Source organism: Lolium perenne, chromosome 7 (genome assembly GCF_019359855.2).
Source record: "Lolium perenne isolate Kyuss_39 chromosome 7, Kyuss_2.0, whole genome shotgun sequence".
Lineage (NCBI taxonomy): Eukaryota > Viridiplantae > Streptophyta > Magnoliopsida > Poales > Poaceae > Lolium > Lolium perenne.
The window spans coordinates 197,381,803-197,388,389 of record NC_067250.2 but is presented as its reverse complement, the minus strand read 5'-3'; positions in this window follow the sequence as shown (position 1 = coordinate 197,388,389).

Genomic DNA, 6,587 nt, shown 5'->3' with positions numbered 1-6,587 from the left:
GAAGCATCATCAAAATTATCAGAGGAATTTTCAGATTCAGCAGAAGTACCAACACGTGAAGCTTGTGGTGGTGAAACAAGTTGACTTATCACATATGGTGAATCAAGAGCAGCAGAGGTACTCAGAGTTGTACCTTTTCTTGTAGTGGATGGTAATATGGCGACTTTAGTATCGCGAGGTTTACCCATGATGGAGGATTTGCAGCGAACAATATCAATTCAGGTGAACTTGCAAACAAAGCTATGCTCCCCGACAACGGCGCCAGAAAATAGTCTTGATGACCCACAAATATAGGGGATCGCAACAGTCTTCGAGGGAAGTAAAACCCAATTTATTGATTCGACACAAGGGGAGCCAAAGAATATTTGTAAGCCTTAACAGCGGAGTTGTCAATTCAGCTGCACCTGGAAACAAACTTGCTCGCAATAGTTTATCAGTACCAACAGTTTTATAGCAGTAGCAGTAGTGAAATATAAGCAGTAGTGTAATAAAGACAGCAGTAGTGATTTTAGTAAACAGCAGGATTAAAATACTGTAGGCATAGGGATGGATGAACGGGCGCTGCATGGATAAGATAACTCATGTAATAATCAAGGCTAGGCATTTGCAGATAATAATAAAGCAATATCCAAGTACTAAACAACCATAGGCATGTGTTCCGTATATAGTCGTACGTGCTCGCAATGAGAAACTTGCACAACATCTTTTGTCCTACCAGCCGGTGGCAGTCGGGCCTCTAGGGAAACTACTGGTAATTAAGGTACTCCTTTTAATAGAGTACCGGAGCAAAGCATTAACACTCCGTGAACACATGTGATCCTCATATCACAGCCTTCCCCTCCGGTTGTCCCAATTTCTGTCACTTTGGGGCCTCGGGTTCTGGACAGCAATATGTGTATACAACTTGTAGGTAAGATCATAAAACAATGAATATCATCATGAATCAATAACATGTTCAGATCTGAAATCATGGCACTCGGGCCCTAGTGACAAGCATTAAGCATAACAAGTTGCAACAATATCATAAAAGTACCAACAACGGATACTAGGCACTATGCCCTAACAATCTTATGGCTATTACATGAACAATCTCATCCAATCCCTACCATCCCCTTCAGCCTACAGCGGGGGAATTAATCACACATGGATGGGGGAATCATGGATGGTCGATGGAGAGGCGTCAGTGGCGATGATGGTGATGATGGTGATGATCTCCTCCAATTCCCCGTCCCGGTAGGGTGCCAGAACGGAGTTTCTGATCCCGAGATTGGGTTTCGCGATGGCGGCGGAGTTCTGGACGTCTTCTGGAAAAGTGGTCGAACCCCCTCGCGTTTTTAGGTCAAGGACTTTAAGTAGTCTAGAGGGGAGCGTCGGGGGCTGTCCGAGGCGGCCTCACCATAAGGCGGCGCGCCCCCCCTCCTGGCCGCGTCGGCCTATGGTGTGGAGGCCGTGGGCCTCCCCCTGGCTTGCCCTTCTGGCTCCGTGTGTCTTCTGTAAAAATAGGCCCTTCGCAATTATTTCCTGGGATTTTCGTGAAAGTTGATTTTCTGCACAAAAATAAGACACCAGGGCAATTATGCTGAAAACAGCGTTAGTCCGTGTTAGTTGTATCCAAAATACACAAATTAGAGGCAAAACAATAGCAAAAGTGTTCGGGAAAGTAGATACGTTTTGGACGTATCAGCATCCAACATGGTCGTCAGCCTAGTAATAGTGGTGGAGCGAAAGGAAGAAGGTCATGAGTACGGAGTCCAAAGGCCAGTCTACTACGTTAGCGAAGTCCTGACGGACTCCAAGCAAAGATACCCTCACTTTCTGAAGCTAGCCTATGGCGTATTCCTAGGTAGCAGGAAGCTGAGACACTACTTTCAGGAGCATCCTATGACAGTTGTGAGCAAAGCTCCATTGTCAACCATCATCAACAACTCCGACGCAACAGGGCGTGTAGCAAAGTGGGGCATTGAACTCTCTGCCTTTGACATCAACTACGAAGCCAGAATCGCGATCAAGTCTCAAGTTTTAGCGGATTTCATCATGGATTGGACTGAAGCACCGGAGGGCACACCTGTGCCGGAACCAAAAGCCTGGGTCATGCATTTTGACGGATCCAAGCAACATCAAGGCTCGGGGGCTGGAGTCACCCTGAAGTCACCCACCGGAGAAGAACTGCAGTACATCCTGCAGATTCACTTCGAAGCTACAAACAATATGGCAGAATACGAGGCTCTACTACATGGTCTGCGCATCGCTAAGGAAATTGGGATCAAGCACATCATATGCTGCGGAGATTCCGACCTGGTGTCGCAACAAGTAGCCGGAACCTGGAACGCCAGAAGCTCCGTTATGGCGGCTTACAGAGACGAAGTTGACGAGATCGCCAAGTGCTTCCTCGGATATGAAGTCAAGTACGTCAGGTGAGACGATAACACAGCGGCAGATATGTTGTCCAAGCTCGGATCCAGCAGAAAACCAATTCCGCCTGGAATCTTCCTGGAGCACCTACGGATACCCTCGGTGAAGGGCGCTAGCCCGGAGAGCCCGGATATGGCAATATCTCTGGCTAAGGAAGTGATGGCTATCATTCCGGCCTGGACGCAGCCATTCCTGGACTACCTCATTGATCGGAAGTTGCCGGAGGATGAGGTCCTCGCACGACAGATCATCAGACGAGCAAGATCCTACACAATTGTTGATGGACAGCACTACAAACGAAGTGCAAACGGGGTATTTCTCAAGTGCGTATCAAATCAAGATGGCATCGAAATCCTTAGAGAGATCCATGCAGGGGATTGCGGGTATCACGCCGCTCCTAGGTCCCTCGTTGCAAAAGCTTTTCGGCTAGGATTTTACTGGCTCACAGCTAAAGAAGATGTTGAGAAGCTGGTGAAAACTTGTTGAGGTTGTCAGTACTACGCTACTCAACCAAATGCTTCAGCTCAGGAGCTGAAGACCATCCCTATTACTTGGCTGTTTGCGGTCTGGGGGCTCGATATGGTCGGGAAATTAAAGAAATCATCTCCTGGCGGTTTTGAATACCTTTTGGTCGCTATTGACAAGTTCAGTAAGTGGATCGAGGCAAAGCCAGTGAGAAAAGCCGATGGTGCTACGGCACTAAAATTTGTTTGCAGCCTCGTGACGAGATTCGGCATCTCACACAGCATAATCACAGACAATGGCACAAACTTCACACAAGGAGAACTCAAGGATTATTTCCATGACGTAGGGATCCAGCTTGACCTTGCATATGTGGCTCATCCACAATCTAGGTCAGGTCGAACGAGCCAACGACCTTATACTAGCCGGAATCAAACCTCGCCTTGAAGAACCGCTGCGACGCGCAGCCGGAGCCTGGGCGGAGGAGTTAGACTCTGTTCTGTGGATTTTACGAACTACCCCTAACAGGTCAACCGGATTTACTCCGTTCTTTCTGGTATATGGATTCGAAGCTGTGCTCCCCTCCGACATCATCCACGATTCACCGCGAGTTTCCGCTACGACGAAGAAACTGCTGACGAGGCTCGACAGCTATCTGTGGACCTGATTGAAGAAGCTCGGAACCTAGCTGACCAACATTCCACCATTTACCAGCAGAAACTCCAACGCTATCATAGTCGTCGAGTTCAGAACCGCTCGTTTATGACAGGGGACTTGGTCCTCCGCCTTCGACAGGTGAAAGACCATAAGTTGCAATCTCCATGGGAAGGACCCTTTGTCATCAGCAAAGTGCTTCACAACGGATCTTACTACCTCGTCGATTTCCGGGAATTAAAGGATAGACCTGCCAATTGGTACCGGAAACGCAAACGGGAGGATCCGGATAACATTTACGGTGAAACAGATCGTCCCTGGAATATAGCACAGCTACGTCCTTTCCACACTTAGCATTTTCCGCATTACATACCTTGTAATAACTATGATACATGATCAATGAAATAAAGCATATGGTTCACTCTTAGAGTGTTTTACCTCCTTTAGTTTTTCATTTTTGGATCGTGTATATTTTTTCCGACTAAAACCGCAGAGCTGAATATTTCCGCCTAGGCGTGTATGAAAGTTGTGATTTTCAAAATCGTCCATTAAGGACGTGAGCTTAAGTTTTCTGGTGGACAAGTCTTTCGTTGCGAACTCATGGATTCCTGGTAGCGACTTTCGGCACCTGGGCTGGGGGCTTGTTTCCGCGGATATTGACGGACTACCATTGGGCTTCGTCGCCGCAGGCGAGCGTTTCCGCCTAAAGGTCTTCCAGCTCGTGGAAGGTCAAGTGAGCAAGCCGGAAAACTTAGAAACTAGCACTTGCTTTTTCAACGAACGAAACATGCATTCATAAATATAAAGGATCGCAGGATAAGTTTTCCGCCCACATGCATTTGTTTCATCCCTAGCTACTTAAAAATACTTAAGTTATATTACAAACCCTCGATGGGGCCAAAATGATGCATTGTTTTTTCCACAGGGTCAAGTTTTTTTTTGAAACTTTCTACTGTGGGGGAGCCCCCCACAGCCTCACTTTATTAAACCCAAAACAGAAGAGTTACAATATATACAAAAAGGTAAAAGAAAACAAGAAACAGGCTATATACAAAAGAAACCTATGGGAGAGACTTTAGCCATATTGACAAAGGATCTACATCAACAGCTTTCACCCTATGCATAAGCATGGTGATGTCATGAAAAAAACCTGCCTTCCAACCTCTGAAAGTCGGCCTGATATGTTTAAAAATGCATGCATTCCTTTGCTTCCAAATGTTCCAACATGCAATGACCACAACTTCAACAAAACATGGTCCCTGGAAATTTCTTTTGGCAGCATATAGTGATGCAAATGTATCTCCCGGGTGCCAGGGTATTTGCAAATAATTCCAAATTCATGTGCTGTACATGCAGTTAAAAAAGAGGTGTCTCCAATCTTCATAAGAATCATCATGACACAACACACAACTTTGAGTATCAGAAACATTCCAATGCCTCCTTAGTAGCATGTCCTTGGTATTTATTCTATCATGAAGAATGAGCCAGGCAAAGAATTTGTGTTTTGAAGTACATTTGCTCTTCCACAACCAAATAGAGGGAGTGTGGTTTAGCATTGAGCCAAAATGCAATCTATAAATCAGACTTGGCTTATATTGCCCATTACCTTTTTGTATCAACCAAGTGTCTTTTGTCCCCTCAGATAATTCCACACTTTGAAGAAAATCCCTCAACTGCAACATTTCTCCATGAGCTTGTGTGGATAAGGGAAGATGAAATCCATCTGTAATATCATCCATATTACAAAATTCTTTGACTGACTGAAGCTTATCCTTAGTGAAAGAAAACAGCCTAGGAAACCTGACATCCATTGATTCCTCTTTCCACTTATCAGCCCAAAATAATATGGACTCACCATTTCCAATGGTACATTTAGTGACAGCTCTGTACTGGTCCACCAAGCTGAACACATCTCTCCACCAGAAGGAGCCAACAAGTACAGTGGCATGAGGAACTGATCCAAAATAGTAAGAGTCCCTCACTAATTGCACCCAGGGAGTAGCATCATTATTATAGAATTTATGGAGATATTTTAGCAGAAGTGCTATATTCTGAATTCTTAAATCAATGATGCCCAGGCCACCTTTATTCTTGGGTTTACAAATCATTTGCCAGGCAGCCAGAGAGTGAATTTTCTCCTTATCTTTCCTTCTCCACAAGCAGTGTCTCCTTGCTCTATCAACTACATCCACCACTCCCACAGGAATCCTTAGAGAAAGCATGAAAAAAGTAGGCAAAGAGGAGAGCACTGAGTTGACCAAAACCAATCTATCTCCATAAGACAAAAAGGACGTAGTGGCAGATAACCTCCTTTCCACCCTATCAATAAGAGGGGACATATCTCTGATTGTTGGCTTAGTGGTTCCCATTGGGAGACCTAAATAAGTGAAGGGCATGCTACCCAACTGGCAATCAAAATCTCTAGCAAGATCAACAGCCTCATCATGTGACAAATTTATAGGAATCATAGAGGATTTATTATAATTAACCTTAAGACCTGTGAAAGCAGCATACTGATCTAGGATATTTTTGAAGGCAGCCAATTGCACTTTCTCAGCAGGTAAAATAATAATAGTATCATCAGCATACTGAATGATAGGAAAATCACTTTCAACAGGAATTGGAGCAACCAGAATTCCCTCTCTGTATGCAATATTGACCAATGTCTGTAACAGATCAGCCCCTTGTACAAAAAGCAGAGGAGACAGAGGGTCTCCTTGCCTTACTCCTCTCCTACATGGAAAAGATTTACCAGGCACACCATTGACTAATATAGAGGAAGATCCTGAGGACAACACTTCCTTTACCCAGATCAGAAATAACTCAGGATATCCCTTGGCCCTCATTATCTGAATAATGGCTTCATGATCTAGAGTGTCAAAAGCTTTCTCAAAGTCAATTTTTAGGACTACAATCTGTCTCTTGGACTGCTGACACTGGTACAGAAACTCAAAAGACCATGCAAGGCAGTCCTGAATTGTTCTCTGCTGAATAAACCCATACTGATTGGCATGAACTGTTCTTTTGATCTCACTTTGCATCCTATTAGCAGCCAATTT